This window comes from Miscanthus floridulus, chromosome 2 (assembly GCF_019320115.1).
Source record: "Miscanthus floridulus cultivar M001 chromosome 2, ASM1932011v1, whole genome shotgun sequence".
Lineage (NCBI taxonomy): Eukaryota > Viridiplantae > Streptophyta > Magnoliopsida > Poales > Poaceae > Miscanthus > Miscanthus floridulus.
This window is the reverse complement of record NC_089581.1, coordinates 55,870,894-55,897,559: the sequence shown is the minus strand read 5'-3', so window position 1 is coordinate 55,897,559 and position 26,666 is coordinate 55,870,894. Positions and strand designations below refer to the sequence as shown.

At 42.4% G+C, this 26,666-nt stretch overlaps 2 pseudogenes; one reads left to right on the top strand and one right to left on the bottom strand.

The window, feature by feature from the left end:
* Window positions 1-9,021: 9,021 nt before the first annotated feature.
* Window positions 9,022-26,666, bottom strand: part of LOC136536571 (katanin p80 WD40 repeat-containing subunit B1 homolog KTN80.4-like) — a 283,345-nt pseudogene continuing 265,700 nt past the window's right edge.
* LOC136513391 (uncharacterized) lies at window positions 9,746-11,660 on the top strand (annotated as a pseudogene).

Sequence of the window (26,666 nt, the reverse complement as noted above, 5' to 3'; positions counted from 1 at the left end):
GTTGAGATGATGAATTAGTCACTTGTTGTTGATCTTGCACTTTGTCATCTCTAGTTCTTGCTCGAGCTTGATCATGAGAACCACTAGCTTCACATTTAAGTTAGAGAGCACTTGATTCTTGTCATCTTCAACATCAATCACCTCTCTAGGACTTATATCACTAATTTCCATGTTCTTCATTGCATTGACTAATTGAGTACCTCTTACATCATCTAGATTCTTATCTTCCTCTTAGGAACCATTTGTTTCATCAAATTCCACATCGTAAATCTCCTCAAGAGTACCACTAGCCAAATTCCAAACTCTATATGCCTTGCTAGTAGTGGAGTAACCAAGCAAGAAATCTTCATCATATTTCTTTTCAAACTTACTCAATCTAGTGCCTTTCTTCAATATGTAGCATTTACAACCAAAGACTCGAAAGTATGCTATATTGGGCTTTCTTCCATTCAATAGCTCATAAGGTGTCTTCTCCATCATAGGCTAACAATAGAGTTGGTTGCTATAATAGCAAGCTATGTTGATTGCTTTGGCCCAAAATGAATTACTCACATTATACTCACTCAACATTGATCTTGCCATGTTAATCAAAGTTCTATTCTTTCTTTCAACTAGGCCATTTGATTATGGAGTGTACTTAGCCGAGAATTGATATCTAATTCTAAATTCATCACACAACTCATCAATTCTTGTGTTCTTGAACTCACTTCTATTGTCACTTCTTACTTTCTTGATGGTTGTTTCAAACTCGTTGTGAATGCCCTTGACAAATGTTTTGAATGTTGCAAACACATCACTCTTGTCAACAACAAAGAACACCCATGTGTATCTAGTGAAATCATCCACAATCATAAATCTGTATTTGTTTCCACTAATGCTAGTGTATGTGGTTGGTCCAAATAAGTCCATGTGCACCAACTCAAATGCCTTGGATGTGCTCATCATGCTCTTCTTAGGATGTGTGTTACCAACTTGCTTTCCAGCTTGACATGAACTACATAGCTTATCCTTCTCAAATGTGACATCTTTCAAGCCTCTAACTAAGTCATGCTTGATTAACTTTTTTAATTATTTCATTCCAACATGACCAAGCCTTCTAAGTCATAATCAACCCATGCTAGACTTAGTGAGTAAACATGTTGATAAATGAGCTTCTCTAGCATTGAAATCAACCAAGTATAGATTCTCATATCTAAATCCTTTGAATATCAAGTTAGAGCCATCTACACTTATTATCTCTACATCATCCACATCAAATATGCACTTGAAACCAAGATCACACAATTGAGCTACCGACAATAGGTTGAAGTTCAAGCTCTCTACCAGTAGCACATTGGAAATGCTCAAGTCATTGGATATTGCAATCTTACCAAGCCCTTTGGCCTTGCCTTTGCCATTGTCATCAAATGTGATACTATCAATCCTATTGCTCTTACTTTCATTGATTGAATTAAATATTCTTGGATCACCAGTCATGTGTTGTGTGCACCCACTGTCAAGTACCTAATGCCTTCCTCTAACTTTATAATTGACCTACAAAAGAAGATCAATTCTTTTTAGGTGCCCAAACTTGCTTGGGTCCTTAAAGGTTAGTTACCAAGATCTTTGGTACCCAAATGACCTTCTTCTTTGGGCCTACAATTGGTGTACCAATGAACTTAGCCTTCACACCATTGGCACCCTTAACAAGCATGTAACAAGAATCAAATCTAATTGAGGATATATAAGGTTGCTTGTTCTTGTTAGTCTTGTAATGTTGCTCTATATGCCCAACTTGCTTGCATCTATTGCAAAATCGACCATTGCCCTTCACAAAGCTAGTTTTGGGAGTGACAAAGGCTGCCTTGCCTTTCTTGTGGGTATAGCCTAATCCCTCTTTGTTGAGAGAAAATTTTTGGCTACCCAAGCACTTTAGCAAATGGGCATCTCCACCATAGGCATTGCCTAAGGCACGAGTGAGCTCATTCTTGAGGGTCTTATTTTCCACCATTAGTGAAGCATCACAAGTGAAACCGTCACTCAAAGGTGAAGTTGAAGTAGAAGCGCTACAAGAAGGGTTAGTGGGAGCAACAACAATAGGCTTATAAAAAGATTCATCAATAATATCACATGTTAGTCCCACATCATAAGACACAATCACTTGCTCCTTCTTGGCTTGCTCCTTCTTAACTTGCTCGATGAGAGAGGAGTGAGCCTTTTCAAGCTTAGAGTGAGCTTTGCTAAGCTTCTCTTGGGCTTCTATTAGCCTCTCATGAGTGGTACTTAGCTCATCATTGGATTGTTCAATAAATTTGACTTTCTTGCTTAATTCTTTGCACTCCTTTCTCTTCATCTCAAAGTAAGTGTGCACTTACTCACACATGTCCATGAGCTCCTCTTTGGTGTACTCCTTCTCCTCATCATCACTCCTACAAGCATCACTTTCACATTCATCATCATCACTCACATCATATTTTACCTTGGTAGGCTTTGCCATGAGGCATGTTGATGGAGTGTCGAAGATGGAGGGCTTGTTGTTGATGGCGATGCTTGTTAGTGCTTTCTTCGATTTCTTGCCATCATCACAAGAGTCATCACTATCTGATGAGCCATCACCATCCCAAGTGACCACATAGCCTCCACCTTTCTTCTTCTTTTGGAAGGTCATCTTCTTCTCCTCCTCCTTCTTGTTATTCTTCTTCTTATTCTCATCATTGTCATTATTGTAGGGACAATCCGCTATGATGTGATCGGGGCTCTTGCAATTGTAGTATCTTCTCACATATTCTTTGCTTTTGGTATGATCTCTTCTCTTTCTTGCACCATAGCCCTTCTTCTTTATGAATTTGTCCATCTTGCGCACAAATAAAGTCATGGCCTCATCATCAATATCACTAAGATCTTCATCATCACTTGATTCTTTCTTGGACTTGCCCTTGTTCTTGGATGATGAGCTAGCCTTGAATGCTATACTTTTCTTCTTCTTGTCTTCGTCTTCCTTCTTGTCATCCTTGTTAACCCCTTCCCTTTCCATATGGTATGTCTCTTGTGTCATGATATCACCTAGTACTTGGTTAGGGGTCATCTCCTTCAATCCTCCTCTTATGATAAGCCATCTCAACATCTCAAATCTTGGAGGTAAGCACATCAAGAACCATTGAGAGACATCATAATCATTGATCTTTTCTCCCAAAGTTTTCAAGTCATTGACAATAACTTACAATCGATGGAACATCTCCAGAATGCTCTCATCTTTCTTCATCTTGAAGCTTGTCAACTTGTCCTTAAGAATATACAACTTGGCACTCTTCACTGTTGGTGTGCCCTCATATGTTTTCTTCAATCTCTTCCACACCTCACTAGCTCTATCACAATCCTTGATTTGCTCAAACACCTTAGAATCAATGGCATTGTATATGGTGTTGAGAGCCATTGTATTACATTGCTTGTTGGTCTTGTCTTGGTTGGTGAGATTGTCAGGATCAATGATAGCATAGTCATTCTTAGTCACATCCCATACTTGATCATTGATTGAACCAAGATACATCTTCATCTTTCTCTTCCAATAATCATAGCATGTGCCATCAAAGAACGGTGGTTTGCCCCCCACATGGTTGAACACAACTGGAGCCATAATTTGACACCGAGGTTGTTAAGCCTTCAATCAAATGGTGACCACGGCTCCGATACCACTTGAAAGGTCCTAATATGGCTAGAGGGGGTGAATAGCCTATTTAAAAATCTATAAATCAACTAGAGCAATTTGATTAGTATAACAAATAGCGAAATGCAAACTTGTTCTAGCTCTACAAGGGTTACAAGTCACCTATCCAACAATTCTAGTTTCTATGATCACTAAACACACAATTTGCTATGTCACTACTCACTAAGAGCTCTCACACTTGCTACACTAAAGAGCTCCACTAGATGAACTTAAATTATAAAGCAAGCTCTCAATTCTAGCTACACTAAAAAGTTTGTTACAACTAGTTTGCAAGAATATAAATAAGTGAGTAGGGTGATTATATCACCGTGTAGAGAAGTAAACCAATCACAAGATAAATACTAAATCAATCACCGGGAGAATATCAAAGGGCAAGAGAATCAATTTTTCTCTCGAGGTTCATGTGCTTGCCGGCACGCTAGTCCCCGTTGTGTCGATCAACACTTGGTGGTTCGGCGGCTAAGAGGTGTTGCACGAACCTCGTTCACACAATTGGACACAGCAAGAATCTATCCATAAGTGAGGTAACTCAATGACACGAGCAATCCACTAGAGTTACCTTTTGGTGCTCCACCGGGAAAGGCACAAGACCCCTCACAATCACCGCGATCGGAGATGGAGACAATCACCAACCTCTGCTCAACGATCATCGCTGCTCTAAGTCATCTAGGTGGCGGCAACCACCAATAGAAACAAGTAAATCCCGCAGCGAAACACGAATACCAAGTGCCTCTAGATACAATCACTCAAGCAATACACTTGAATTATCTCCCAATCTCACAAAGATGATGAATCAATGATGGAGATGAGTGGGAGGACTTTGGCTAAGCTCACAAGGTTTCTATGCCAATGCAAATGGCCAAGAGAGTGAGCTAAAGCCGGCCAAACGGTATTTATAGACATCCCCAAACAATAGAGTCGTTGGCTCGATTATTGGGCTGACTGCGCATCGACCGGACGCGCAGGTCGTGTGCACCGGACGCACCGATCGTGTATACCGGGCGCGTCCGGTGTGGCGACCGGACGTGTCCGGTCGCTACCTGACTGCCACGTGTCCAATTTCAAAATGAAGTAGCTATTGCTGCCAAATTCAATCTACGACTGGACGCTCAGTTATAAACAACCGGATGCTGAGTTAGAAACAACAGGACATTGAGCCGTAGCGTCCAGTCGAGTCTAGAGAGTTCCTAGGCTGACCGGACGCATCCGGTCACTCTGGACCGGACGCAGTGTCCGGTCGAGTCTAGGGAGCTCCTAGAGCCGCTCTGGGCCGACCGGACGCTCCCAACGTCCGATCAACTGTTACACTGAACATCGACTTCACTAATTCACACCGGACGCGTCCAGTGTGGCGACCGAATGCGTCCGATCGCTTTCTGCAATTCAGTACCGAGCCACATACCGGACGCGTCCGGTCACTCTGTGACCAGCACGACTAACTCCTTTTCAACTTTATTTTCTTCACCCTTGCTCAAATATGTCAACCACCAAGTGTATCGCCTTATGCGCATGTGTTAGCATATTTTCATAAACATTTTTAAGGGTGTTAGCACTTCACTATATCCTAAATGCATATGCAAATGAGTTAGAGTATCTAGTGGCACTTTGATAACCGCATTTCGATACGAGTTTCACCCCTCTTAATAGTATGGCTATCGATCCTAAATGTGATTATACTCTCTAAGTGTCTCGATCACAAACCGAAAAGCTCCTATCAATTTTATATTTGCCTTGAGCTTTTTGTTTTTCTTTCTTCTATTCTCAGTTCAAGTATGTGATCATCATCATGGCATCACTATCATCATGGCATGATCTTCATTTATTTCACTACTTGAAATGTGTCACATGTCTCATAATCACTTTGATAAACTAGGTTAGCACTTAGTGTTTCCTCAATTCACTAAAACCAAATTAGAGTTTTTAGGTAGGAAAAAAAAATTCTGGCCAAGAAACCTTGCTCCGAGATACCAAATGTCACGAACCGGGTAACCAAGAACACGAATCCGATAACTGAAATAGAGTTTGGTGAGGAAATCAGCAAAAACAAGGCAGGGTTGGGACGGAACGCGGCGGGAGTCCGCGGGATATGAGTTCTTCATATTCTAAAATTCAGAGTTTCAGTTATTCGCTGAGATAGTTACAAGCTGCTCTCAGGCTATTTCAGGCACACAGTGCCTGTGGTCCCTACTTGGCCCACCTGTCATCCTTTCTACACCTCCAGGCCCACGGTCAGCCACTTTTCTCTTCTTCCTGCCGGGTACTGCTGCTTCCAGGCCCGCTTCCTTATTCTCCTCCTCAGCGCCCGCTTGGTCATGACACACGAGGACCCCGGAGGCCGGGAGCCCATGCGCATGTGACTATTAACTTGCCTTGCTGACCTTTGTTAATCTCGGTCTGACTTTCTTCTCTTCTGACCCTTGGAAAATACTGTAGATTATTACTGGAGTAGTACTCTTATTACACTAATCAACTTGTATGGCCTGTGGTACCACAAGTACACGTTAGTTATATATTGACTGAGCTATACCTATAGCTAGATCGTCATTGCATTGCATTGATGGAGCCAAGAAGGTGATATATATAGCTAGATCATCACAGACCGGGCTATACCTATTACCGGTGGCTCTGATCGATCGAGTTTCTAACAACTATACTGTGGCTGGGTTCTGAACGTTTCAACATCAGACTAAGTTATGTGCTTGAGTGACAAACAAACATATGACGGAGGGTGCTAGCTTAACTTTAAGTAGCTCTAACTACTGCGAGCTGAACGTTTCAAGATCAGATATGTTCAAAGATCATCGATGCTATATGCACGTACCTGGCAGGCAGGTAAGCGTGTCTGTCAATGCAGTGTTTTGGTTTGTATAAACGACGACGTGTTGTGGTCTGTGGACCGTACGTACGAGTGTTTGAATGGGCGCTGCTGTGTGTACGCGTGCGTTAATCCCAATCCCCAATATATACATCAGGCAAAGCATCGTTGAAGCGATCACCGATCAGGTAGGTGCTGGTCTGCTGGATCGTCAAGTACCTGTTGGAAGACAGTTTTTGTTTTGACGAAAATAAAAGGACCACGGCCTGGGACAACACGACTTCCAGTGGCACATGACTAAGCCTGGGCAAAATACCAGATACCCATTACCCGTACCCGAATTATCCGAACTCGGATCCGAATTACCCGAACCCGAGGTACCCGATCCCAAATTCGGATAGCGATTTTGATTACCCGAAATTAGTTTGGGTAATTCGGGTAATATCCCCCGGTACCCAAACTACCCGAACTACCCAAAGATTTGTTTTTGTCTTTGTATTTATCATGTGTTGTTAGCTGAACCATTTAACTTATCACTTTATTAGAATATAATTCTCTCTATTTGAATGAGTGACTGTAATATATTATTCTCTACAAATTGCTATTGAAATTCTATACAAATTGCTGCTGAAATTATGTATAGATCGCTACTGAAATTTAGTGTAGTTTGTTGTTTTCTGTAAATTTGGGTATATCGGGTAATACCCGAACCCGAACCCGAATTATCGGGTACCCGAATTTGCGGGTACTGTTTTTTCGGAGGTAATATCGGGTAGCAATTTTCATTACCTGAATTTTGAGTTACCCGAATTACCCGACCCAAAAAAATCGGGTAACCCGAACGCCCAGGCTTACACATGACAAGATCTGCTCTGTTTCGTACGAGGCCGGTGAAATTTGGACACGTTATCGTGGAAAAGTTCAAATTGGCCCATCATCGACTTGAGTTATGAACCTGGCGCTCCGTTTCCCGGGACCTGTTTCAGTCCAATTCCAGCCCAGCACCGCACCGCCAGCGCGGTTGCCCTGTTCTACTCCAACAACAAGCCCAGCTAGTATTTCCCTTCTATATGATGATGGTGCATGGTGGCATCTGCTGCTGCTGGTATGGTACCAAGTTACACCAACAATTTGGTGAGGGATAGATCATGCGCGTCGTCATTGTGTTTCCCTGTTGGAAATGGTTTTGGCATGAGATGCTACCATTAATTTGGTGAGCTGTTATTGAGGTGAGGGTGTATTAACGTTGATCCTTCCAAAAGCTCCCCTGTTTGGGATACTACTGAATGCAAATGGGACGGGCCCAACGCGTCTAGCTCGGCCGCATCAGTGGCTTTGATGAGCTGATGCGCATGGGCTGGACAATTTCATTGGAAGTGCCAAGGGAATCATGTACTAGTGCACGGATGATGCAGTTTAGACCCTAATAATTCTTTATAGACATGGAAATAAAAACAAAACTAGTGCGATCCTTATCCTAAGGCCAAATAAAGACAAGAACAAGCAGCAGGATCGGAACAACTCAGCAGTGTGATGCGTCACAGGAACTGCTGTACCGGCCTTTGCTATACGTGGCCCATATTACGTTGTTGCAAGATGGGCTGGACTCGGGACTGCTAACTGAAAGCGCCCCGCCACTGGCCCTGGCCTACTCTTCTCGGCTTCTATGTACCTTGAGGAACAGAAACTTGGATTATTGGTTGTCCTCTGTCTTTGAAGAGGAGAATCTGAAATTTGAATTCGGTCGATTTTGACTAAACGTTCAATCGAGATAGTTGTACGCTTGTACTTTATCCGAGAGAGAGTTACAGGTCTCTACCTGAGTTGGTTATGTGGCTCTAGTAGTTTAGTATATGCCATTAGTTTAAATATGGATATTCTAGATTGTTTTTAAATATGTTACGAGTGGTGATTTATATGGCACTACGTGGAGGGCCTCCAATAAGACGCGCATACATAGCAGCGGGTTGGCCCAATCGTTATCGGGCGCGCATGCACTGCTAACTGAAGTGGCGCACACAACGACTCTATCGCCGGAACTGAGGAAGAAGGGGGCGAGCGGTGGGCGGAACGGCCACCGGCGAGGTCGCCGTGGCGGGGACAGTGAACGAGGCGATGGCGTGGCGACGTGTTAGGGTTTTAGATTTTGCGGGCATCCATGGCCGGTGGGCTTAGAAGGAGGGGCCCGACAGTGGTGGCAGGTTGCTGGCGGTGAGCAAGGCGGTGAGGCGCGGCCGAGCAGGCGGTGGAAGGGCAGAGTCAGCGGTGAGGCGAGGAGTCACAGGCGAGGTGCTCGATTGGGACTAGTGAAGTAGGATGTGTTATGACCAAAGGAAATAGACAGCCTGTTCGGGAGGCCGTAAACGATCGTGGATTATTTACTGCTGGCTGGTTTGGTGTGAGAGAAAAACACTGTTCCCGGCTGGAAATTTACGATCGTTTACGAGCAAGCGAACAGGCTGAGAGTGCGTGGATATTTTGTAGGTTGTGCTATGGTCACTGTTTACACGCTTGATGACAATTGAAAGATATCCTGAAGAAAAAGGTTGAGCTCCTGAGCCGATCTCCCAATCTCGCCTTGCCGCCTGCAAAGGAAATGCCCAGAGATATCAATTAGTTTAGTTCATTGAACTGAACAATGTTTTGAGGTTTCATGGGATACTTAAGAGGCTAGAGCCATTGAAGTTTACCTTGTCAGCAACTTGAGTCTGGCGCTCACATTCTTCAGTTCTTGGAAACATAGATTGCACCGCTCCAACCTAGCAAGATATGCGCTCGTGAAGCAAGTCCATTGTATGCATGAAGCAGGAAGGAGAACCCATTACAATTTTCAATGAGATGAAAGGAAGAAAACACCTCTGCTCTGTGACTGTCTCAAGGTCTACCCCAACAGGTGGTGTAGCCGACAAAGCTGAAGCAATGGTGGAACCAAAGCTCTTAACGAGACTGAGAATCATCCCCAAGGCAATGCTCATATGCCTGCGTTGAAAAGTGTCAATGCACACCGATCAACTACAACCTTTCACTTTTGACAAAACAGCTACTGTTGCAATATATAAAAAAAGTTTGTATGGTTGGGGTGGGGTGGGGGGTGTGGGGGGGGGGGGGGGGGCATGGCCCCTCTAGCTTGGCTCCGCCAGTGCCGCCACCGCGCAAGGTTGTGGTGGTGTGCAGTGCCGGCCCTAGGGGGGCAGGAGGTGCGATGGCCGGGGGCCCAGGCGGGATTAATGCAGAAGCCAGGCAGCCAGCAGGCTAGTAGGCCAGCAGCGCCGCACAGCCCATCAGCAATGCAGAAGCCATGCAGCCAGCAGGCCAGCCGTGCCGCACAGCTCGTCGCCCGTTCTCAGTGCGCTGGCCGCTAGTGTTTCTTTTCAGAGCTCGTCGGCCTCTTTGTCTTCCTTTTCAGCTATCAGGACTCAGGAGCCGAGCCGCCGCCAACGCCAGCCACAGCCCCGCACAGCGTGAAGCGAATCAACGATCGACCGATCGCTACTTCGTACAGACTTCCGCGAACGGCGAGACGCAGCGCCGCGACAAGGCAGCCGAGGGCCCGAGGCAGGGCTCGACGAGGACGGCGAGTCGACGACATCTGAAGATTTATCTTGGTTATTGTCTTATGCCATTTTTGTGATTTGTGAATCTTGGTTCTGAATCGGTTCATGTCTAAATTGTCTAGACCCTAGGGTTTTTTCCTTGTTTAAATTTTGTCTAGTACTTTGTACTCATATAGTCATGTTTTCTTATAATTTGGGTCAGGTGTAAGAATTTTAGAATGTTACCTAAGAAATATTTGTCAGGGGCTGCGAAAAGAAAACAGAAAAGACAAGAAGAACAGTTTGTTCAGTCACAACAAGGTGCTTTAGATAAGTTTTTTTCAGCTTCAAGTAGTGTTGTGTATGATGACAACCCTATAGATGCACCTGATAATCAAGAAGAAGAGCAACAACAAGTTAATGATAATTTAAGTGAACAAGTTGATGCTATAGAGAATGAAAATTTACAGCTTTTCTCTCAACCTGAAAATTCAATTGATGATGTGCAACCTTCTATTCATGATGTCTTTGATCCTAGAACTTGGGAGAATCTTGATAATAAGGGTAGAGATATTTTAATTGAAAAAGGATCAGTGAGAGAATTGAATCTTGAGTTCCTTGTAGATGCTCACAATAGACATTTTTCATATGCTTACTACTCTAGAAAGTTAAGCAATGGTGATGTGGTTGATAGAAAATGGTTGGTTTACTCTAAACATGTGGATAAAGTTTTTTGTTTTTGCTGCAAATTGTTCAAATCAGATCAGAACAAAAGTTTGGTAGCACACGATGAATTGAGGGACTGGAAACATCTTAGTTTAAGACTCAAGGAACATGAGAATAGTGTTGAGCATATAAGAAACATGAATACTTGGAATGAACTTAGGCTGAGGTTGAGCAAAAATAAAACAATTGATGATGATTTGCAACGGAAAATTGCAAAGGAGAGGAGCGTTGGAGACAAGTTTTAGTAAGAATCGTTTCTGCTGTCAAGTTTCTTGCTAAACATAATTTGGCTTTCCGAGGGCAAAATGAGAAACTATATCAAGCTAACAATGGTAACTTTCTGGGCACAGTTGAAATGATGGGTGAATTTGATCCTGTGATGCAAGACCATATTAGGCGGATTCAAAATAGTAAGATTCATTATCATTACCTTGGGCATAAAATTCAGAATGAGATGATTTCTCTTCTTACAGATTGTGTAAAACAAACTATATTAAAGATTATTAAGGATGCCAAGTATTTTTCTGTGATTTTAGATTGTACTCCAGATGTGAGCCATGAAGAACAAATGACTCTAATTATTAGGTGTGTGAATATATCGGGAAATGTTCCAAGGGTAGAGGAGTTCTTCCTAGAGTTTTTGAAGGTTGATGACACATCAGGATTGGGTCTTTTTAATGAATTAAAGAGTGCATTGGCCTCTCTTGGTTTGAATATTGATGATGTGAGGGGTCAAGGGTATGATAATGGTTCAAATATGAAGAGGAAACACCAAGGTGTTCAGACGCGCTTGCTTGAAATTAATCCAAGAGCACTATATATGCCGTGTGCATGTCATAGTCTGAATCTTACTCTTTGTGATATGAAAAAATCTTGCAGGTAAACTATTATTTCTTTTATATGTTATACATTGTTTTCATATAATATGCCATTATTTGGGATCTTATTATTTGTGATATTTGAAATCTTGCAGGCAAGCTATTTCTTTTTTTTGGCATTATCCAACGTATATACACCCTGTTTGCAAAATCTACCAAAAGGTGAAAGATTTTGGTTGACAATGTCCTAGGATTGACAGTTAAGTCATGGTCTAATACTCGCTGTGAAAGCCGAATAAAAAGTGTTCAAGCTATCAGATTCCAGACTCCTCAAATAAGATCAGCTTTAATAGTGCTAGAGAAGGCTTCAACTGATGACCCAATGGCAGTTAGTGAATGTCAATCTGATGAGTACAGGCCCGATCTTCCGAGAGGTAGCCGGTAAGTTCGATTTGTGGAGATCTCGACGTTGGCGATTCGGCTTCAAATCAGACACGATTCGAACCCTGCAACCGTTACACCACCGCTCCGTTGGTTATCAACCAAGCACAACTTGATTGACCTCGCCAAGAAGGCTTCTCCTGCAAGCGAATCGAAGAGCACAAGCAAGAAGGTAAAACACGCAATCTGAAATTGCAAATATGAATGACGCGAATATCAATAGAGGGTTCAAGAACTCGGTTCCAAAGGACTAATCGACACAGTGGAGGAGATCAAGAACAGGGGCCCTGGATCACTGTAAAAGGATTTGTCACCACAGTTACAATGAACGATTCAGTTTCTCGAGGGAAAACTAAACTCTAAACAAAACCTAATTGTATAGCAGCGGCGGCGGCTGTGTTTATAGTCTAAGACTCGACCTAGGGTTGGGGATGGCCAGGGGTTGGGCGCCCACAACTTAGGCTTAAGGCCCGACGCGATACATGGCCAAGTTGGCCCAAATAGGTAACACAGCACCTTGCCGTGGTCACACAGAATGATCCACGGACCTTCTGGAGCTGGGACCAGATCCAAAACGACGGCATCGTCGTCCCCTTTCCAACGCATCCAAGAACGGCCCGTTTCGATGTCGTATGAGGAAGTTATGACCAAAACAGTGACGACGTGTCTGCTGAATCCGAGGACGACGTGGCAGCTGAGTTGGAAACGAATTGCAACTTAGGGAAGACCATGGCGTCGGTGTGTCCAGCGTGGCGATGTCCTCATCATCCTCCCCTTCTCGAATTGGAGTCATCCTCGACTCCATCTTGGCGATGTCCTCATTATCCCCTCCTTGTAGAATTGGAGTCGTCCTCGACTCCATCCCATCATCAGCGAACTCCTGCAAAAGGTTAGTGACAGCAGGCAATGCACCAGACATAAAAGGTTGACAAAACATAGTATAACATGGTGCATCAGGATTATCACATAACTCAGCAGTAGCAGGAGTTGTAGCAAGAAAAGCACCTCCTTTTAACTTAATCCCATTATTTTTAGCAATGTCTGTTGGAGGTTTATTTTTGATCTCATTAGCATGTTTAATAATATCCATAGGAGACAAAGGCAGCAATGTAATTTTCTTGTCCTTATGTATGATAGTGTATGTATTAGTTCTACCATGATGTAAGGCATCATTATCAAATTCCCATGGGCGACCTAACAAAATGGAACAAGCTTGCATAGGGACAACATCAAAATCAGCAGTATCATGATAAGAGCCTGTGAAAAAGCTAATGCGTGCTGATTTAGTTACCTTAGTCTTACCACTATTATTGAACCATTGAAGTTTATATGGATACGAATGTTGTCGTGTGGTCAAGCCAAGCTTGTCAACCAAATCTGAACTCACCAAGTTGTTGCAACTCCCGCTATCAATGATAGTGAGAACACGACAACCCTGCACAATGAGATACATGTGGAATAAATTGTGGCGTTGGATCTTCATCTCGTCTTCATGACCCACACGTGTACTCAACACACGCTGCATAAGAAGGCTAGGGTAGTCCGCGGCAGCAGCGACAGAGTCAATGGTGATGGCCTCCTTGTCATGATCGCCCTCGATGGGATCTGCATCAATGTTAGCAGCAAGGGCTAAATCATCTTCAACATCACTAGCACTTACATATCCATCCTCGGTAGCAATGAAAGCGCGACGACTGGGGCATTCCTTCATGACATGTCCCATGCCTTTGCATCGGTGGCAAATGATTTTAGAGCTGGACGAGGAGGAGCTAGTAGAAGCACCCGGAGTGCCACCTTTCTTCAGCTGTGGAAACTGCACATTAGACAATTTACTTACCCCGGAAGAAAATGGAGGTGTAGATGGCTGTGGTGCAACAGGAAGCTTGGGCGTCTCCGGCTCGGAACGCTGCTGAAAATTCCTCCCATTGTTAGACCTGAAAGGCTGGTGTTGTTTGCGTCCCTGTACTTCTCGTTCGGCCTTAATAGCAAGATGATACAATTGGGAAAAATTGCGCCATTCTTTATAATCAAGTATGTTCTGTATATCATGGTTTAAACCACCAAAAAATCTAGCACTAGCATCATCATCATCTTCATTTATACCACAACGTGCTAAACCAATAATCAATTCTTGATAGTATGCTTCTACTCCTTTATCACCTTGTTTTAAAGTTTGTAGTTTCAAACGTAAATCACGTTGGTAATAAGGAGGAACAAAACGAGATTTCATACGTTGCTTTAAAACATTCCAAGTTTGAGGCACAGCAGCAGCATTATTGGCATTGCAAAGATCACTCCACCAGAACAACGCAAAATTAGTAAACTCACTGGTAGCAAGTCTAACTCTATGCTCAGCAGGGACATTATGAGAATCAAATTTTTGTTGAACAGAAAGCTCCCAATCTAAATATGCCTCTGGATCAACATTACCAGCAAAAGGTGGTAGACTAAATTTAATCTTAGCAAAAGGATCATTATTACCATGATTATTACCTGCCATACCGCGACGATTGAAGTTGAGGCGGCGACGGGCACCACCGTCAGCATACGCATCTTCATCACCAGCATCTTCATCATCAGCATGATAAGGTGGAGGGCGTTGCTCAAGCTGTGCAATGCGGGTGACCAGATTGTTCACGTTGCGCGTCAGCTCGGTCATAAGATTGCGTTGTTCAGTCATGAACGTTGCAAGCTCGCCCTTGGACACGCACTCATTGAAGTCCGTCGGAGTTCCTGCCATGGTTAGAAGATAGAAAAAGACAACACCAAAGTATTATCCCTATCAACTAAAAGGCAACAAGTGGTGGTGGTGAAAGTGGAATGCAAAATCACAAGCGGCTTACCACCGTCTTGCCTGTATTCTTACCAACGCCAAACAGGAGCAAAACCAAAGTGGCGAAACAATCTGTTGTTGAGCGTGGGTAACAGTTGCAAGATGAACCTGTGCTGACAGAAGAATATGTGGAGCTATAGGTAGGCACACAATATGACAGCAAGGATTAGCAATTAACGAGTGCAGAGAAGCGATTGTTCAATCTGGATCCAAAGTACAAATCACAGTTGCTGGCTAAGACGTGTCAAGACGTAGCGCAACAAGGTGAAAACAAAGGACGATCGAAAGAACTCACAGAACAAGCAAATAGCCCGGATTTCTCCTTTTTCCTGAATTTTTCCCGGATTTTCCCAAAAGGCACTAGTAGGAAACAAACTTTTTTTTTACTATTTTTTTTATACTTTTCTCTGAATAAGGATCACAAAAGAGGCAACCACAAAAATTGGCACCTACAACTGAGGTGGGATGTGGTCTACAGAAATTCAGCACGTTCTCTGAAAAGCGTGCAAAAACTTTGACAATTTTTTTTCTATATTTTCCCGATTTTTTTTGGCAATTCTGATGAAACCAAACAGGGCGAAGCCGAGTTTGGGTCGGGTCCAAATGGTGTCAAGAAGCTGCACAAAAAATTTCAGATTTTTCTGATAAACGAGCGAAAAGTTATGCCTGTTTTACCGAAGGTATGTCAAGGTATATTTTCCGGGAGGCACAACACGGCGGCGGCAGTTAGGGCAAAGCGTCCCTAAACTCTAACACCGATCACAGCAGTAGGTATTCGCCTGATGATGTAAGGAGGGCTGCGATGCAGGCAAAATAAGAGCGGCTGGCAACCTATCTAGGGTTTGCGCGGCGGCGAGAAGTTACACAAGGCGGCTAGCGGGGCAAGTCGAGTAATGTGGTGGCTTCGACTTGTTGTTTGGGAACGGTGGATGGGATAGCGGCGGAAAACAAAATCACAGCAACGGGCGATTGAACTACGACCACGAACACAATCCTAAACCAGCAACAAGACTCGACCACGGACACAAACTCAACAACACGAATCTGAAACGAAATTGCAAAGGCACAAAGGGCGATAGGACAGCGGAAATTGAAATATTTTTGGGCTTTTTGTGGACTCTAGGTAATGAACAAATATGAATCTAAGGCAAACGAGATTATACCTCACGGTAAACCTGAAATATCTAATACCAATTGATGAGTACAGGCCCGATCTTCCGAGAGGTAGCCGGTAAGTTCGATTTGTGGAGATCTCGACGTTGGCGATCCGGCTTCAAATCAGACACGATTCGAACCCTGCAACCGTTACACCACCGCTCCGTTGGTTATCAACCAAGCACAACTTGATTGACCTCGCCAAGAAGGCTTCTCCTGCAAGCGAATCGAAGAGCACAAGCAAGAAGGTAAAACACGCAATCTGAAATTGCAAATATGAATGACGCGAATATCAATAGAGGGTTCAAGAACTCGGTTCCAAAGGACTAATCGACACAGTGGAGGAGATCAAGAACAGGGGCCCTGGATCACTGTAAAAGGATTTGTCACCACAGTTACAATGAACGATTCAGTTTCTCGAGGGAAAACTAAACTCTAAACAAAACCTAATTGTATAGCAGCGGCGGCGGCTATGTTTATAGTCTAAGACTCGACCTAGGGTTGGGGACGGCCAGGGGTTGGGCGCCCACAACTTGGGCTTAAGGCCCGACACGATACATGGCCAAGTTGGCCCAAATAGGTAACACAGCACCTTGCCGTGGTCACACAGAATGATCCACGGACCTTCTGGAGCTGGGACCAGATCCAAAACGACGGCATCGTCGTCCCCTTTCCAACGCATCCAAGAACGGCCCGTTTCGATGTCGTATGAGGAAGTTATGACCAAAACAGTGACGACGTGTCTGCTGAATCCGAGGACGACGTGGCAGCTGAGTTGGAAACGAATTGCAACTTGGGGAAGACCATGGCGTCGGTGTGTCCAGCGTGGCGATGTCCTCATCACAATCTTTGGTGAGTGCACTTGAGAATTTTGAATTTATAGTTGGTTTGGTTATCTGGCACGATATTTTATTCTCTATAAATAAGGTTAGCAAGAAGTTGCAATCTAAAATTGTGAGTATAGATGCTACTCTCAAACACATTGAAGGTGTCAGCCAATATTTCCTACAAAACATCAACGAAAGAGAAAGAAATATTTTGATGAACAAGATGACCAAGACGAGGAAATACAACAATCTGCTGTGGACTCCTTTAGAACCTAGTTATGATTGATTCTGCAATTGCTACATTGACTAGTAGATTTGAGCAGATGACAGCATTTGATAATGTTTTTGGGTTCTTGTTCAACTCAGGAAATTTGAAATCCTTGGATGAAGCTGATCTTTGGTTGCGCTGCAAGATTTTTGTGGAAAAAAATTCTCATGATAACTCATCCGATGTTAAGATCAATGATTTTTTTTCAGAATTAAAGGTGTTGCAAGTGACTTTGCTAGATTCTTTGATGTCGGCGCCAGAGATTCTAAAGTTTGTTATGGATGTAGATTGCTATCCAAATATTTCAGTTGCCTATCGAATTCTTTTAACTGTACCTGTGACTGTAGCTTCGGCCGAAAGAAGTTTCTCAAAATTGAAGTTGTTGAAGAATTATTTGAGATCAACTATGTCACAAGAAAGGTTAAATGGTTTGGCTATGTGCACCATTGAGAAGGATATCTTAGACACTATTGATCTCGATACCATTCTTGATGATTTTGCATCAAGAAATGCCCCAAGAAGTATCTTTTTATAAGAAGCAGTGGATATGATGGAGTTCTATTCTTCTTTAAGGTAATCGTATTAGTTCTAGAAGTACAAATATATTGCTCTTTTAGTCTACGTTGTTTCTCGCTCTCGATAATTATCAGACATATTAAATTAAAAATATATTATTGGATTTGCTTTCCCTATACAAGTAAAATTAGCCTATATATTCTAAAATTTTATGGTCTAAAGGAGGCCGTCGCGACGAGTTCGCCAGAGGGCCCTCAAAATCAAGGACCGGCGCTGGTGGTGTGGCGCCGCCTCCTCGAGGCCTCCGCGCGTCTTGATCGGGATGCTACTCCACCTCTTCTCCAAATTCGCATTTTTTTCAAAAAAATATGCAGGATACGATTGAAGCCTAGACTGTGCTTCTCCCCTCGTTGGTTTTGACGATGAACAAGAAAAGCCTCCGCCGCGCCGCCATGAAGGCCTTGTGAGGGAGGGAGGCGCGGGCGCGGCGGGGCGGTCGGGTAGGGAGGCAGGCAGGCAGAAAGGTCACGATGTGTGTGGTGTGGTTGGTTAATAATGATGTGTGTGAGTGACTGATGATGAGTTAGTATTATTAATTATTAACGGAGTTAGTGTTTCCCATTATGTGTGTGTTAGTGTCGACATAAAATTTTCGTCTCTATGCCATGGACACATGCAGCAAGTCGGAAGGGTCTGCTCGATGGAGCAGATTCACCTAGCTTCAGCGCAAGGGTGGTCGATCCTGCGTAATCCTCCTGAGACGTGCCAGTCAATTTGGCCCTACAATTGACAGGAGAGAAAGCTCATCAGTAATTAAGGGCGAAACATGCCGGCTGAAAGGTCCTAATATGGCTAGAGAGGGGTGAATAGCCTATTTAAAAATCTATAAACCAACTAGAGCAATTTAATTAGTATGATAAATAGTGAAATGGAAACTTGCTTTAGCTCTACAAGGGTTACAAGCCACCTATCCAACAATTCTAGTTGCAAGGACTACTAGGCACACACTTTGCAAAGATACTACTCACTAAGAGCTCTCAAACTTGTCACTCTAAAGAGCTCCACTAGATGAACTTAAAACAACAAAGCAAGCTCTCAATTCTAATTACACTAAAGAGCTTGCCACAACTAGTTTGCAAGAATATAAATGAGTGAGTAGGGTGATTATACCATCGTGTAGAGGAATGAACCAATTACAAGATGAAGATTACGCCAATCACCGGGAGAATGCAAATGACAAGAGACAACCGATTTTCTCCCGAGGTTCACGTGCTTGCCAACACGCTAATCCCCATTGTGTCGACCAACACTTGGTGGTTCGATGGCTAAGAGGTGTTTCACAAACCTCGTCCACATGATTGGACACCGCAAGAACCTACCCACAAGTGAGGTAACTCAATGACACAAGCAATTCACTAGAGTTACCTTTCGATACTCTGCTGGAGAAGGTACAACTCCCCTCACAATCACCGAAGATGGCCACAAACAATCACCAACTCATGCCGATCCTCCACCACTGCACCAAGCCATCTAGGTGGTGGCAACCACCAAGAGTAACAAGCAAAATCCACAGCACAACACGAATACCAAGTGCCTCTAGATGCAATTACTCAAGCAATGCACTTGGATTCTCTCCCAATCTCACAAAGATGATGGATCAATGATGGAGAATAGTGGGAGGGCTTTTGCTAAACTCTCAAGGTTGTTATGCCAATGAAAATGTGCAAGAGAGTGAGCTTGAGCTGGCCATGGGGCTTAAATAGAAGCTCCCACGAAATAAAGCCATTGTACCCCTTCACTGAGCACCGATCGAGGTGACTGGATGCTTCGGTCCTACTGACCGAACGCAGGCTCAGCGTCCGATCGCCCGATGTCAGCCACGTGTCAATCTTCTTTTAACTATGACCGCCAGATCTCAACGGTCGATAGTTGACCGGACGCTCCGCCACAAGTGACCGGACGCTGAACCCCCAGCATCCGATCGTTTACAGTAAGGTTCCAAAACCAATTTTCTTCGACCGGACACGTCCGGTGGCACTTGACAGGACACACCCAACGTCCGGTTAGTTACCCTGACTGCTGTGCAGCTACGTCAGCTCTGACCGGATGCAGCCTTCTAGCATCCAGTCAGTCAGAGGCCCAGCATCCAGTCACATGACTGACGCCAAGTAATCACTGCCATGCCTGATCGGACGCGCTGGTCCCCCTAAGACCAGCATCCGGTCAGTTGTAAAATAGCAAGACTGACCCTCTATCATCTCTATCTCCTTCACCCTTGCTCAAATGTGCTAACCACTAAGTGTGTCACCTTGTGCACATGTGTTAGCATATTTTCACAAATATTTTTAAGGGTGTTAGCACTCCATTAGATCCTAAATGCATGTGTAATAAATTAGAGCATCTAGTGGCACTTTGATAACCGCATTTTGATACGAGTTTCACTCCTCTTAATAGTACGGCTATCTATCCTAAATGTGATCACACTTACTAAGTGTCTTGATCACTAAAACAAAATGGCTCCTACATTTTTACCTTTGCCTTGAGCCTGTTTATTTTTCTCTTTCTTCTTTTCCAAGTTCAAGCCTTTGATCATAACCATACTATCACCATTGTCAAGATCTTCGTTATTGCTTCATCACTTGGAATAGTGCTACCTATCTCATGATCACTTTGATAAACTAGGTTAGCACTTAGGGTTTCATGAATTAGCCAAAACCAAACTAGAGCTTTTAATCTCCCCCTTTTTGGTAATTGATGACAACCCTTATACAAATATATGAATTAAAGTTCATTTGAATCCATGTTGCTTGCCCAAGCATATTTACCATGTGTAAAGAATATGGACAAGTTTCATGAACTCCGTATGGTAGCAATTGCTCCCCCTACATATGTGCTAAGAGTTTGGATTGTAGCTTTGCACATATGCTTAGATAGGAAATATAGGAGACAATTTCTACCACAAGATGCTAAGGTATAAGAGATGGACCTTTGAAGCGTGATACCAATCGGAGTGCACCATTATACCATCCTTAGCACCATTAGTAACTAGACATACATAAAAACTAGAATACCCCATGAGATCAATATTACAAGAAAGGGTCTAGTTTCCATATGATGAACATAAGTCTAGTTACTTTAGCTAGATACCACTTGTAAAAACATGGGAATGAAATCATTAGATATCCTATGCATGCTAGTTTTTCATCTTATCATTCAAATCTACAACTAGCATACACCATACAAGCTTGGATATTGAAATTTAAAACTTGTGCCATGCAAGCAAACATATGAAATGCATATTCAAATGCACCATACAAGTTCATGAGCTTGCTCCCCCTACTTGTGTGCTCAAGATTTTAATTGATCCCCTTCCTTTGTCATATCTTATCTCTCTACACTATTTCTCCCCCTATCACTTATCTTTGTTTCTCTCCTTCTTTGTCATCAATGACCACAAAGGCTTAAAGTATAGATAGGTTCAAATTATAGATAGGTTGGGGTGAAACCATGTGAAATGAGGATTATTTTTCCAATTTGGTTCAATCTAGATCACTTGCAAAAGATATTTAACTCAGTTTGATCCAAGGATAAGCTTCTTCACACCTCTAAATAAGGGTTATCTTGTACCATGTTGAGTTAAACACTTATAGCTTATTTTCTAGATCAAATACTAGGTCTATAAGCCCACAAACATGTCATATGTTACCACTAGATCATTTCAAACATACAAGAAATAGTGGTAACATACAAGCATCAAATTCATTTGATTTTCATGAATGAGCCTTTTTCAAATGTAAAACATGTCTAGATGCACTAATCATGTCCTTAGCAAGGATGTATGCCATGCCAATCAATTTATATCTTGTATTGCTCAAAGGAGAGGCATGTCATATGATGGGGGTGCATCAACACATATTTGAGAAGTTAAGTATGTTCAATTCATTCCTTAGCTTTTAAAACCTTTTCTCATCAAATGGCTTGGTGAATATGTCGGCAAGTTGATCTTCGGTGCCCACACTCTCTATGCAAATGTCCCCTTTTTATTGATGATCTCTTATGAAGTGATGACGGACATCTATATGCTTTGTTCTTGAGTGTTGAACCGGGTTGTTTGTGAGTTTGATGGCACTCTCATTGTCACATAGCAATGGCACTTGCTTGATCATAATTCCAAAATCACTCAAAGTAGCCTTCATCCAAAGTAGTTGAGCACAACAACTATCGGCCAAAATGTACTCCGCTTCGGCGGCTGAAAGTGCTACACTATTTTGTTTCTTTGATGACCAAGACACAAGTGATCTTCCCAATAGTTAACATGTGCCCGATGTGCTCTTTCTCTCAACTTTGCATCCTGCATAATCGGAGTCCGAATATCCAATAAACTCAAATCTAGCTCCTTTGGGATACCACAAGCCAATATTTTGTGTATGCTTCAAGTACCTCAATATTCTCTTTGTTGTTTTTAAATGACTTTCTCTTGGTGAGGCTTAAAATCTAGCACACATGCATACACTAAACATCATATCCGGCCTTGATGCGGTCACATAGAGTAGGCTTCCAATCATAGACCGATACATCTTTTGATCCACCATGTTGCCACTAGCATCACTATCCAAACTTCCACTTGTGCCTATTGGTGTACTAATAGCTTTAGCATCATCCATTCCAAACTTCTTGAGCATGTCCTTGATATACTTGCCTTGACTCACAAATGTGCCATTCTTTATTTGCTTGATTTGAAGACCAAGGAAGTAGCTAAGCTCTCCAATCATGGACATCTCAAACTCACTTGCCATCATCTTACCAAACTCCTCACAAAAATCTTGATTTGTTGACCCAAATATGATATCATCAACATAGATTTGCATTACAAATAAGTCATTTCCAAGCTTCTTGGTGAAGAGAGTGGTGTCAACCTTTCCCATCTTGAATCCCTTAGAGAGTAGGAAATCCCTCAATCTCTCATACTATGCTCTTGGTGCTTGTTTTAATCCATACAAAGCCTTTCTCAACTTGTAAAGATGGTTGGGTTTCTTTCCATCTCCAAAACTGAGAGGTTGCTCAACATACACAAGCTCATTGATGTACCCATTGAGAAATGCACTCTTCACATCTATTTGGTACAACTTGATGTTGTGGGCATAAGCATAGGCTAGCAAGATCCTAATTGCTTCCAATCTTGCAACCAAAGCATATGTTTCTCCAAAGTCAAGACCTTCAACTTGCGTGTAACCTTGAGCCACTAATCTTGCTTTGTTCCTTATTACTATCCCATCTTGATCTTGCTTGTTCTAAAAGACCCACTTGGTTCTAATCACATTATGATCCTTAGGCCTCTCAACTAACTCCCATACTTGGTTTCTTGTAAAATTGTTTAGCTCTTCATGCATAGCATTGACCCAATCAACATCCCTCAGAGCTTCATCTATCTTCTTAGGTTCAATAGATGACACAAATGAGAAATGCTCACAAAAAGAAGTCAATCTTGATCTAGTTTGCACACCTCTTAAAATATCACTAATGATAGTGTCCAATGGATGATCACTTGCAACATTGGTTGGTTGAAGCACTTGCACTTGATTGCTAGCATTTGATTGATCACTTGGTTGAGATGATGAACTAGCCACTTGTTGATCTTGCACATTGCCATCACTAGTGCTTGTTTGGATTTGATCATGAGAACCACTAGCTTACACATTTGAGTTAGAGAGCACTTGATTCTTATCATCTTCAACATCAATCACCACTCTAGGCCTTAACTCACCAATGTCCATCTTTCTCATTGCCTTGACCAATTGAGTTCCTTTCACATCATCTAGATTCTTATCTTCCTCTTGAGAACCATTGGTTTCATCAAACTCCACATCATGAACCTCCTCAAGAGTACCACTAGCCAAGTTCCAAACTCTATAAGCCTTGCTAGTAGTGGAGTAACCAAGCAAGAAACCTTCATCGCATTTCTTTTCAAACTTGCTCAATCTAGTGCCTTTCTTCAATATATAGCATTTGCAACCAAATACACGAAAGTATGCTATGTTTGGCTTTCTTCTATTCAATAGTTCATAAGGTGTCTTCTCCATCATGGGGTGACAATAGAGTCGGTTGCTATAGTAGCAAGCCGTGTTGATTGCTTTGGCCCAAAATGAATGACTTACATTGTACTCACTCAACATTGATCTTGCCATATCAATTAAGGTTCTTTTCTTTCTTTCAACTAGCCCATTTGATTGAGGAGTATACTTGGCCAAGAATTGATGTCTAATTCCAAATTCATTACATAACTCATCAATTCTAGTGTTCTTGAACTCACTTCCATTGTCACTTCTAACTTTCTTGATTGTTGTTTCAAACTCATTGTGAATACCCTTGATAAAAGATTTGAATGTTGCAAACACATCACTCTTGTCAACAAGAAAGAAGACCCATGTATATCTAGTGAAATCATCCACAATCACAAATCCTTATTTATTTCCACCAATGCTAGTGTATGTGGTTGGTCCAAACAAATCCATGTGCATCAACTTAAATGCCTTAGATGTGCTCATCATACTCTTCTTAGGATGTGTGTTACCAACTTGTTTTTTGGCTTGACATGCACTATATAGCTTATCTTTCTCAAAAGTGACATCTTTCAAGTCTCTAACTAAGTCATGCTTAATCAACTTGTTCAATTATTTCATTCCAACATGACCAAGCCTTCTATGCCATAACCAACCCATGCTAGATTTAGTGATCAAACATGTTGTCAATTGAGCTTCTCTAGCATTGAAATTAACCAAGTATAGATTCTCATATCTAAATCCTTTGAATATCAAGTTAGAGCCATCTACACTTATGATCTCTACATCATCCACACCAAATATGCACTTGAAACCAAGATCACACAATTGAGCTACCGACAATAGGTTGAAGTTCAAGCTCTCTACTAGTAGCACATTGGAAATGCTCAAGTCATTAGATATTGCAATCTTACCAAACCCTTTGACCTTGCCTTTGCCATTGTCACCAAATGTGATATTATCAAACCCATTGCTCTTGTTTTCATTGATTAAATTGAACATTCTTGGATCACCAGTCATGTGTTGTGTGCACCAACTATCAAGCACCCAATGCCTTTTAGATACCCAAATTTGCTTGGGTCCTTGAAGGTTAGTTACTAAGGTCTTTGGTACCCAAATGGCCTTTTTATTTGGGTCCACAATTGGTGTACCAATGAACTTAGTATTCACACAATTGGCATCCTTATAAAGCATGTAACAAGAATCAAATTTGATTGATGATACATTAGGTAGCTTGTTCTTGTTAGTCTTGCAATTTTGCTCTATATACCCAACTTGCTTGCATCTATTACAAAACCAACTATTACCCTTCACAAAGCTAACTTTGGGAGTGACAAAGGCCGCCTTGCCTCTCTTTGTTGAGAGAAAAGCTTTGGCTACCCAAGCACTTTAGCAAGCGGGCATCTCCACCATAGGCATTGCCTAAGGCATGAGTGGGCTCATTCACCTCCTTCTTGATGGTCTTATTTTTCACCATTAGTGAGGTTTCACAAGTGAGACTATCACTCAAAGGTGAAGTAGAAGTGGTAGTGCTACAAGAAGTGTTAGTGGGAGCAACAAAAATAGATTCATCAATAAGATCACATGTTAGTCCCACATCACATGATATGATCACTTGCTCCTTCTTGACTTCCTCCACTTTGACTTGCTCAATGAGAGAGGAGTGAGCCTTTTCAAGCTTAGAGTGAGCTTTGCCAAGCTTCTCATGGGCTTCCATTAGCCTCTCATGAGTGGTATTGAGCTCATCAAAGGATTGCTCAAGAAATTTTACTTTCTTACGCAATTCTTTGCACTCCTTTCTCTTCATCTCATTGCAAGCATGCACTTGCTCACACATGTCCAAGAGCTCCTCCCTGGTGTACTCCTCATCCTCATCATCCTCATCATCATTATCATTCCTACAAGAGTCACTTTCACATTCATCATCATCACTCTCATCATATTTTACCTTGGTAGGCTTTGCCATGAGACATGTCAATGGAGTGTCGAAGATGGAGAGCTTCTTGTTGATGGTGATGCTTGCTAGTGCTCTCTTGATAGATTTCTTGTCATCATCACTAGAGCTATCACCATTTGAGGAACCATCACTATCCCAAGTGACTACATAGCCTCCACCCTTCTTCTTCTTTTGAAAGGTCATTCTCTTCTCCTTCTTCTTATTTTTATCATTCTTGTACTTCTTCTTCTCATCTTCATCATTATCACTATTGTAGGGACAATTTGCTACAACATGATCGGGGCTCTTGAAATTATAGCATCTTCTCACATACTCTTTGCTCTTAGTGTGATATCTTCTCTTTCTTGCACCATAGCCCTTCTTCTTTATGAATTTGCCCAACTTGCGCACAAATAGAGCCATGGCTTCATCATCAATGTCACTAAGATCATCATCATCACTTGATTCTTTCTTGGACTTGCTCTTATTCTTGGATGATGATGAGCTAGCCTTAAATGCTACACTTTTCTTCTTCTTGTCCTCTTCTTCCTTCTTGTCCTCCTTGTCATCCCCTCTCTTTCCACACGGTATGTCTCTTGTGTCATGACATCACCTAGTACTTGGTTGAGGGTAATCTCCTTCAATCCTCCTCTTATGATGAGCAATCTCAACATCTCAGATCTTGGAGGTAGGCACATCAAGAACTGATGAGAGACATCATCATCCTTGATCTTCTCTCCCAATGCCTTCAAATCATTGACAATAACTTGCAATCAATGGAACATCTTCGGAATGCTCTCATCATCCTTCATCTTGAAACTTGTCAACTTATCCTTGAGGATATACAACTTGGCACTCTTCATCGCCGGTGTGCCCTCATATGTTTCTTCCAATCTTTTCCATACCTCATTTGCTCTTTCACAATCCTTGATTTGCTCAAACACCTCGGAATCAATGGTATTGTATATGGTGTTGAGAGCCATTGTATTGCATTGCTTGTTGATCTTATCTTGGTTGGTGGGATCATCGGGATTGA